Raw genomic sequence first — 10542 nt, forward strand, 5'->3', positions numbered from 1 at the left:
CCTCTTCCTTCGCGCTCGTCGGCGGTGAAGGCAGCGGCGACGCAAAGCTGCGGCGATAGAACTGCTTGTTCGTTCTTCCAACGAACGTTGTAATATTCGTTTGGGCATCCTCTTCGGAACTTCCTTCCCACACGCGCCTACAGCGAAGCAACTCTGGCAACTTGGGTTGTGAGGGGGTTGCAAAATCCGTCTTGAACACCGTCGAGTTTTTTTTTCTTCTCTTAATTCTGGAGTGCTGGGCGAAGTAATTAGTTAGCCAGGTTTAACTTCCGAGCGCCGATCTGAGAGTTCTTTACAATGAGATGCCTATCTCAGGCCCTCTTCTGCAGCTGTGACTCCTTGACACGCCAAAAATCTCACATCAGCCGGGGAATTGTGGACTTTGTGCAATTCGGGGCTGAGTTTGGAATGATGGCGTTTTTCTTTGTTTCAGAAGAGTTGGAAGTGTCAAGTTCACCGAACTTTTTTAGGCTTCGTTCTTTTTTTTTTTGTGATTTCCTTTTTCCATACCCCTTTGCACTTAGCTTCCGTTGCTTTTGTTTGGGACCATCGATAGGCTAGTCTGATTCTGCGTTAAGACAACATAGGTTTCGTTGAAGATAGGTCACATAGCAAATGAAGACTAATTAGTAGCTCAACTTATTAGCTTAAACATAGCGGAACATCCGTCCCTAGAGTCGTGCCAGTCTACTTCAATCAAACATTTTGTATTGATGGGGACTTTTTACACGCTTTCTTGTATTTGTTATTGTTAGTCAGTCCTACAATTGCTTCGATCCCGACCATAATGATGCGGCACAGTGCTTTGCAAGGTTGCCTCAGGGGGAAACTGACTGACTTGGATGTACAGCGGTACAAATTTTCGGCTAAAAACGATAACGTTTCCTTTGTCTCTCAATCAGTGGTACAGGGAGACTGCGCATTACTGGGGAAATGTAGGTGATTTTTTATATTTTCGGGACCTCCCGGCTGTTATTAAACTTGGGGTAGTATTCCACTATAAAATGTATCACTTAAGACAAAAATATGCACCGCTGTTCATCTAGGCCAATCAGTTTCCCCCTGAGGCAACTTAACGAAGCGCTGCGCCTCATCTACTCACTCAGAGTAACTAACACAAGAAGGTGGAGAAAAAGCCTTCATAAGCACAAAATGCTTGATCGAGGTAGGCTGTCATGGAGCGGCCCCCTTCAAAATTTATCATTCCTATGGAATAATGCGTTTTTGTTCTTGCTGAACAACGTTTGCTAGCATTCATGTATTTCAGCTCTGTATTCGCTACTTTTGATTGGCCCATTTGTTTTCTGTATTTGAAGTTTTTCCGCAACCCTTTTGTAATAATTTAGCATGTGCATTAATAAAATTGGGCATTTTAAAGATGTAAGGTGATGCACGTGAAGGCAAAGGAGTACTTTTTCTTTGAATTGCTTTGTATGTAATGCAGTTTACGATAAACGTACAGGCGGAAAAGAGGGAATCATTCAAAAAAAAAAAATCCCGCCATCTCCACAAAGTGAATGATGATGAGAGGGGCGAAGCTAAAATGCTCATCGGTAAAACCCTGAAACATTCGCCCGCACATCATATAAAGACTCGACACGTCAAGCTTACCACCGCTCCGTTGACAAGCCCGTCGACGATGTCGATGTTTGTGGTGATTATGTAAGGCTCGTTTGGGACGATGAGAATCTCCATGGGTAAGTTGGCGAATTCGGTGTGTGACATTTTAGCCACTTTGGCCGTAGCCTTCTACAGAGCGTCTTGTGTCGCGTACCCCCGGTACGTGTCTTGAGCTCGCAGGTGACGAACGACAACCTCGTCTTCTTCCTCTCCTCCTTGTTGGGTAGCAATGAACGCGTTGAACGTTTTGACCTCTTCGGCCAATCTTTGGTTGGCCAATTACTAGGGGGATCCTGCCACAATCATCATTAATGTGCCGGATACAGCAGCAACGAGGGACGGGACAGGGCCCGAGCAAGAGGAGCTTCGCCCCTAAAACGGAAGCATTTATGGCATAACTCTAGGTAAGCTAAATGGAGGGTAATTCTTGAAAGGTGGTAGTAAGTAGTTACAAGAATTAGAAAGCGTGTCATTGAAAAGGGGGTCTTCTGGAAATTGGCGCTCGGAGTAAATGGACTTACACACCAGACGCTCCGTAACCTCGGCGAGGCTCTAGCCCCATATACATGGACTCGACCGGGAGGGCCAAGTAGACTGGCGCGTTCAGCTTACCTCGACCCTGCTGTGTTTATACGAAGCCCGTACAAATAGTTGAGGTGACCGAAGAGCAGATGGCAGCTCTTCACGGCACGCTTACTCAGCCCGAGTCAACATGCTGGTCGAACAAAGTCGCGAAGACGACTTTTTCACTCATCTGTCTGCTTCTACATGGGTAAGAAACTTATCTCGACTGAAGCGTCTTTGTTCGAGCTCATGTATACGGGGCTCCTATTCGACATGGTTCTGGTTCCTTACTTGTAAACCTCCAGATGATACCCGTTTGCCGAACGCGATAAGTCTGGGCATAAATTCTCAGCTACGACTTAAACGCGCCCTCGGAAACAACTCGTTTGCCCGGAGCCTAAACAAACGCGCGGATAAGTTGGCTTTTCTGTCGGCTTTTCCGGCGACCGACTTACTTGCCGTGGCCGACATCGTCTTGTGGTAGTCAGCGATCGCCATCTTATTGTAAGCGGGAGCTTATGCATAAGGCCCGGAAGGCCACATACGTAAGGCCTGTTTGTCAGTCTGGAGGATAGTCCAGCTGCCAGGTGCGTGTCCCTTCGCAATCCCGAGCCGCACCGTCAAGCGCGAAAAGCGGTTCTGAGAAGGCACGCTGCTGTATCGGCCTGCCATCGTCACTTGCTGTGGCTGCAGGCGTCTGGAGTGTGGGATGAGGGATCCGCAGACGAGGTTTCTTCAGCAGCGACTGGCGATGGACTCAGTCTACGTCATTTTGGTTGCCTGGAGCATGCCCCCCGCTGTTCAGTCTTTTCTCGTTGGGGTTTTTACCCCTGCATGTACTAAGAGCTGCCAACGCATCTGTGGATCTTGCGGACGAGGAAGAGATACCACGGAAATTTCTCGTGCACTTCCTGGGCCACCCACTTCACCACAGGCTCGACCTCCGAGAAGGTGCAGGGACGTGCGGGCACGGCGACTGCAGGCGACCACAAAAGTATCCAAGCTCACCACTAGGGACAAGGCCTGTTGTCCGCTAACTGTACTGAGCCTGTGCTCACGCGACCTGCTTCTTGTATTTACTGTCCTCAGAGGGGCCATGAAGACAAAAAACAAATAAAATGATTGCGCTAAAAAGGGGGACACGAACGGAGTGAGGACAGACACACACGGCGCAACAATTGAGTACCAACAATAGAGTACCAACGTGCCCAGGACGCTATAGCGCCCTGGGCACGTTGGTACTCCTGCTATAGCGTCCTGGGCCCTTACAAAAGACAACCTCATTTAATTTGAAGGAAGTAGGCCTCAGTACCTTAGGCACCTCAACTTCAGACACGACAATCGTTTCTAGGCGAGAAAAAAAAGGAACGCAAGACGTATTGAAAAACTTTAAACTTTCGCGCTGCGATGACGTGTTATGGGCAGGAGTGACGTCATATGGGCCAGCAATGAGACATGATTACCAGTGTGTCAGCTGCGCCTTAGCATTCAAGTGATGTGATCAAACGAAACTAGAGGTCCCACTACAATAATTGCCCAGTTATGTCATATCGTTTGTTTTATTCGGTGGCCTTTAATTCCACAAGCAAGATTTTGTGACGTCGTAGAAAAATGTTGAAAGTGGCTGGGGAGTCGCCACTGCTTCATCCGTTTTGATGAATATCTCGATTATTTGCTTGAAGTTTGCCATAAGGTAGTTATCGTTCTTGTCGGGGCAAACCAAACTTGTATTTTACAGCGAAGCTGTAAAATACAAGTTTGGTTGTTTCTCGTTGGTCGGAAAATTTCGTATCGTAAACAAGAAAACCAAAGCCGGACCTAGAAGTTCTCGCCCGAGACGCCGACCGCATGCGTCGGGCTGATCAGGCATACAACATAGAGCTCTCCAAACCTCGAAACCGCATTATGGATGATAACGCACCTGTGAAAAAGGGCCCTCCCACCCCCATGGGTTCCTGCTACAGATTGTTTGCAGATTATCTTTGAAGGCTAGGCAGGACTAGTGTCGCTAAATAGAGCAGTTCATGCCCAAGACGCCCAGCGCATGCATCAGGCTAGGCAAAACATTTCATACCCTCCCCATCAGCGTTTTTAGTGTTTACAAAAGCTTCACTGGACCTCCACTTTCGCAGTGCGGACTGGCGACCTTTTTTTTCATGGCTCTTTTAACAGATGACGCAGTTGGAGGGTTCATGAACGTGTTACCAGCGGTTATTTTGATTGATTATGAGGTTTACGCGCCGACGCAACGCAGGCAATGAGGCGCGCCGTAGTGGAGGGCTCCGAATAAATTTTGACCACCTGGGGATCTTTAACGTTTGCCGAAATCTCGTGCACACGGGCGTTTTTGCTTTTCGCCTCCATCAGAAAAGCGGCCGCCGCAGTGGTTATATTGGAAGCCGCCTATAAAGCGTTTGGATACGGACAACAGGAATGGGTGCTGATTCTTCCACTGCCTCCCAAGTAACCCTCAGTGTGAGCGGAAACCCTGCAGAGAGCGAGGTCATGGCAGGTCATGGACTGTCGAAATGACTGAAGACCACCGCTCACTGAGCGTATAAGCTGATCTCGATGAACCGCGTCCTCTGGTGTAGAGGCTGCAGAACCACTGCCACTGGCGCATGGGGCTGATGTTGGAGTGGCGAGAAAAGTGAAACATGGTTTATTGCCGCGGTAAAGACGGGACGATGAGGAAAGACCACACAGGACTAGCGCTGGACATCACCTGAATTTTTTTACTACACACATAGGAATATGTACAGGAACGGCGCATGCGTGAACATGGCCCAAGCAACAAGGAAAATTTTCGACAAAGTGAAGTGGTGCATCTTGTTACGCACGTGGCAAGTGCGTGTTCAGATAACCTATTCCTTTTTTCGACAAACTCATAGATGCCGTGCTCCCACAGTTATCACCGGCTCTCATGATGCACCACGCTTCAAACAATTCCCGGCTGGCTTGGTCCTTAAAACAGCGCAATATTAGTCTCTTCTCGAAAAGTGAAACACAGTGTTTAACGCACAGGCAGCGGCGGCAACGGTCAGCTAAATGCCCCCCGCAGCGAGCGCTTGAACAGCTGATATTGCGAGAAGACACTGATATTGCGCTGTTTTAAGGACCAAGCCAAGGCTCGGTCCTTAAAAGAATTTACGGCTGCAGCCGTAAATTGTTTGAAGCGTGGGGCATCATGAGAGCCGGTGAAACTGTGTAAGCACGGCATATATGAGTTTGTCGAAAAAAGGAATAGGTTATCTGAACACGCACTTGCCACGTGCGTAACAAGATGCACCGCTTCACTTTGTCGAAAATTTTCCTTGTTGCTTGGGCCATGTTCACGCATGCGCCGTTCCTGTACATATTCCTATGTGTGTAGTAAAAATTTCAGTCGATGTCCAGCCCTGTGGGGACTTTCCGTATTCTCCTGTCTTTACTACGCTAATTACCCATGTTGCACAGTTCGAACCAACTAGCCCACATTTATGCGTTGACATGCGCGAAAAGACAATGAACGCCGTGCACAATGTGGACCTTGAAGCTAGCTCAGTGGGGCACATCGAGACTCTTGGTTGCTGAAGAAGCAGTGCACTCTTCACTGCGGCTTCACACAGGTAAGTGAAATTAATTCCGTGTATCTGGGGCCTCACGCCCCTGTGGTAGAAAGTGCAAGCAGGGCCGCCTGCAGCAGGCGACCTCGTCCACACCGATATAGTTGATGGGCATCAGGCTGGTTCTGAACCTGTTACTCTATTCAAAGCCCATGTCTTTGCAATTCACACAGCTCGGCGACTGCTCAGCGGTCCAGCAGCCGTTGCAAATTAAGTTCTGGCCGTCGCTCCTAGCGTTAAATGGGGCAGGATGGCCCGGCTCTCAGCGAGTGGTGCAAAGGTTTGTTTATGCTTGCAACCATGCCACGTCGGTCTCGAAGGGAATGAGTTGGCGGACAACCTCCCACAGGCACGCCGACTTCCCAGTGAACCTCGCACCACCGAAATTCCGCACACTAAGCGCTGGTCAGATTCCTTGAATCTGGGCGCTTCTGGCAGACCTTTCGTTTTCTAGCATCCTAAACGTTCCTGGTATAGCAAGATTCCGGGATGGCGTTTGTGCTGGATGGGGGACTGGACTTGTGCGTGTGTGACTTGCGCTTGGCCGTGTAAGACACAGTAGTCTGACTTTTCCTCTTTCCTTGTCTTTCTTCTCGTGAACTGTGTCATCACCTGCTCTCTGTTTCCCTCAACTAGTTTATTGCTGAGTTCCTGTACCCCCCCCCCCCCCCCCAAAAAAAAAGGGAAGAAATGCCAACTCGGGTGTTTTTTTTACCTGCAACTGTACTTTCTTGATATCTCTTCTCGAAGACGTCTAAAATGCTGAAACGTGCGTATGCTTTCCCGGTAGCTTCGGTGGTGTGCAAGCTATACAAGCTGTTTCATGTGCTGTTTTTTTTGCCTCCATGCATTTAGCCTCAAACATTCAGCTGCAACACAGTTCTTTTTCTGCTGCACCAAGGGAACCCAGCGTTAACGTCGTGCTCAGTCGTTCCTACGGGTTGTCCTCACAGCGCTATGTTCTATCCAACACAACTAAGGGTGTGGCTTAGAGAAAAATGCCTTATGTTCTTCTAATGAAAAAAAGAAATTGGCGCAGCTTGCACCAGTGGTGCAAGTCTGGAGGAGCAGCAGAGCTGGAGGCCCTTCGTCGGAGATCCGGCGGTTGCACCACACATGCATTTACAAACTTGCCACTAGAAGTTTTCCATGACTGTGACTGGCAGTTCCGGATTGTTTCGTTCGCAGGTATCCACTTCTCTCCCAAAGTGGACTGCATTAGCACGCACAAGAATCGGCGACAATTAAGGCGTTGTGCCACAGAGCTCGAGGCCGCGGGCTCGATTCCAGGCCGCGGCGGCGGCTTTTCTGATGGAGGCGCTAAACAGAAACGTCCTTGTGTTCGAGATTTCGGCGCACGATAAAGATCCCCAGGTGGTCAAAATTAATCCGGAGCCCTCCACTATGGCGCGCCCCATCGCCTGTGAAGCGTCGTTGCGTTAAAACCCCAAAATCAATCAGGAACAGGTGGCAACCGGCTTTGCCAACTGGTTGTCTGCAGCGCGAGCTGTTCTGCGCTCCCCTTTCAGGTGCGAACACCAGTGAACTTCTTGCGACAATAACACGCGAAGGATCATTCTACGAACGCTTGGCAAAGTGTTCTCGAAGGCCGAGTGGTGACGGCGCGCGCGATGACGTCATAGCTAGGCGAGGCTTGGCTCCGCCGACGCGCCTGGCCGAACGTCGTGCCGGCCGCTTCGCGCCGGAGGAGTTTCTTGGTATTGTTTCTTGGTGTTGTTTTTGCGAACGCCAGCGGACCAAGCTCAAGTTTGAACAACTCTGCTGTTCAAAGGCCAGTTGAATCTAACGTTACTTTTACTGTTCCTATAATAAAACAAACGAAATGACATGTTTGCCCCGAACTCATTTGAACAGAAGTTGTTTAAGTTCATGGCGTGGCAATGTTACTTAAGCGCACGGACCTTTCAAGGGAAGCGTGCCTCTCCCAAGAAATCAAATTCACCGTTCAGGTCTCCGTGAACCCATATAGTTGGCGTAGGAGCAGCGCATACACGACATTTCACCCACTCCGACAGCGCTGATACAAATTCTACCTGCCCCAACATCTACTTAAAACGATCGCCCGAGGCGAACGCGCACACATGACGTCAATTGATCGGTAAGTGTCCCTTCCACGATTCGTTGCCAGAATTTCGTCCGTTTGCGAAACGCGTATTGAAGGCACGCCGTCACCACACGTTAGTGTTACGCGGGCGCTCTCTCCGGAATCTGCCTGAACGGGGAAATCGTGGGCGTCTCACCTGAGACGACTCAACAGAGCTAGCGCAGCAATGAAAACCTACCCAGCCGCAATCGCACGCATTAACTCTATACTGGGTCAAATGTGCCTTTGCTGACGCCTCACTGCTGAAATAGACGCTGAAAGGCCCGCATGAGGTTGCCGCCAAGGCGCCTGAATAATCCGAGGACATCTTCGCCGGTCTCAAATACAGCGCCATCGTGTAGTAAGGGTAACAACACCGAAACATTTATTGAAGGGGCGCCAAGAGAATAACATATATAAAAAGAAATGATTCATTTAAATATCTAACTATATGCCAGATTCAACGCCTTCCGCTAATTGTTCGTATCGAGGATGCCTTTGGCGTCTAAACTTGCTTATAAGCATAGCTTAATTGTAAGGTTGAACGCGCCGATTGATTGATTGAAGGGTTTTAACGCGCCGACGCAACGTAGGCGATGAGGCGCGCCGTAGTGGAGGGCTCCGGATTAATTTTGACCACCTGGGGATCTTTAACGTGCGCCGAAATCTCGTACACACGGGCGTTTTTGCTTTTCGCCTCCATCGGAAAAGCGGCCGCCGCGGCCTGAAATCGAACCCGCGACCTCGTACCCAGCAGCGCAATACCTTAGCCACTGAGCCACCGCGGCGGGTTTATAAGCAAAGCTGCCTAGCTGACTAAACGCCTCGGCGAAGAACACGGTAAAGGAAAACCAATATGCCATCATTTAATTCGTAGGACAAACTAGATAATAGAGAGTTTTAGCTAGCCATTTTTGACAATCCGCTCCGGTACCGGTGGCGCGATCAGCGAAACCGGAGCCAATGCTGTTCGCGGTCAGGCGCGCCACGCATGCGCAATGGCGCTACCGCTTGCTATCGGAACGGAGCGGATCGCGAAAAACGGTCAGATAAAGCTCTCTAATAAAGTATATCTGTATTCAAACTTGCGCCTTGGCGCAGTGGTACGTTCATCGCAGACAACCGCGTTAAAAGCGGCAAGCCTGCGGGAGGGAACCAAATCTGTTGTGCCTTACCGGCGACTACGCAGATCGATTTCTACTTCACGAGTGCTTTAGCAGCGGAGTGCACGCACAAAGGTTCGACAAAAATCTACCACTCATGGGATCGCAAAATCACCGGTCACTGCAGCCCAGAGCCGGCCAGCTACCTTCTGATGTAGAAGAGCCCACACCGAAGATGACGGCGCACTTTGTGTTGCTTCGACCGTTGGGTTCTCCCGTGAATGTGTGTCATTTTTCTGCCTGCAGTGAGCGTTTCCGTCTTTGGGCGCCATTTTTCAGCTGACCGTTTTTGACGGTCCGCTCTGCTCCGACAGCAAGGGGCAGCGCCATTGCGCATGCGTGGCGCACTCCGGCGCTACCGGCGTTTCCGGAGCGGGGCCCCGCTCCTGTCGCCGGCCTCGCTGAGCGGACCGTCATGGCAGCTCACGCTTCCGCGCGGAATTTCGAGATAGTTGCCCCCAGGGAACTCCGTTTCTGCAGTTGGAACGTGAGTGACGAAACCGCAAAACCGCATCGTGTAGACAAAGGGGTCACACACGTCAACGAGTTTTAGAAAAGAAGCGAAAAACGTCGACCGAAGCGGCAGCCTTCTTGTATGCAGCTCCCAGAAGCACCGCCTCGTCTTAGCTATTTTAACATTGACCGGCGTCATCTAAACTTTTTAGGACCATGTCAGTGACTAAATTGTACAAAAAGGTTGAAATAAGGCAGTAAATAGGGTATTTTGCTATATTTGAGTCACCAAAATGTCAGTTCTTACATCTCCTTTTGAATGAAGTTTTGGTTTACACACGCACAGGTTACGAGCGGTGCCGCGAGTGATTCCGCTTCGAAATAGATACGATTATCGCTTAGCCAAAAGCCTTTTTGCTGCTCAGGCTCCGGTTGTGCTGAGCGGGCCTTCAAAAGCGGAGCGGACCGCCGAAAACGGTCAGCTAAAACTTTCTAATTTCTTTTTTCTTTGAGGCTATTCCCTCACGTTGGTTCGAATTTTACAACGGAACTGTTGCGAGCTACGTTCTAACCAATGCACTGTGCGTCGACAAGGTGCGTAACAACATGGCAGCATCTCCACTCCGTGGATGATGGCGAGGGGGCGGAGTACGGGGACTCGAGATTACATCAAAGTTGCGCCCCGAGTGACATCCCATTTGCTACCCGGCCGTCATTCGATTTGAGCCGTGAGTTGCACCTGGATTATGCCCTAAATGAAACTGCAACTCACGGCTCAGATCGAATTTCACTTGATTTTCGCTTGATGGTGATATGCGCACGGATGGACGCACACGGACATTGGGAGGTCCTAAGGTACTCCGCACCGTTACAGGCGAGGCAGTAAGCCGTTTGACTCTTGGGTAACAACTCACGGTCGTAGTCGAATGGGCAAGACGACTGACACTAACTCTGTCTGGCCTACCAGGCAGACTCGAATCCTGCCGGTGCCTGTGTGATTTTATGCGATTGTAAATGCTATGCGCACGGACGC

This window comes from Haemaphysalis longicornis, unplaced genomic scaffold (assembly GCF_048455015.1).
Source record: "Haemaphysalis longicornis isolate Haplotype H1 unplaced genomic scaffold, Haemaphysalis longicornis Haplotype H1 scaffold_10, whole genome shotgun sequence".
In the NCBI taxonomy this organism is placed as follows: domain Eukaryota; kingdom Metazoa; phylum Arthropoda; class Arachnida; order Ixodida; family Ixodidae; genus Haemaphysalis; species Haemaphysalis longicornis.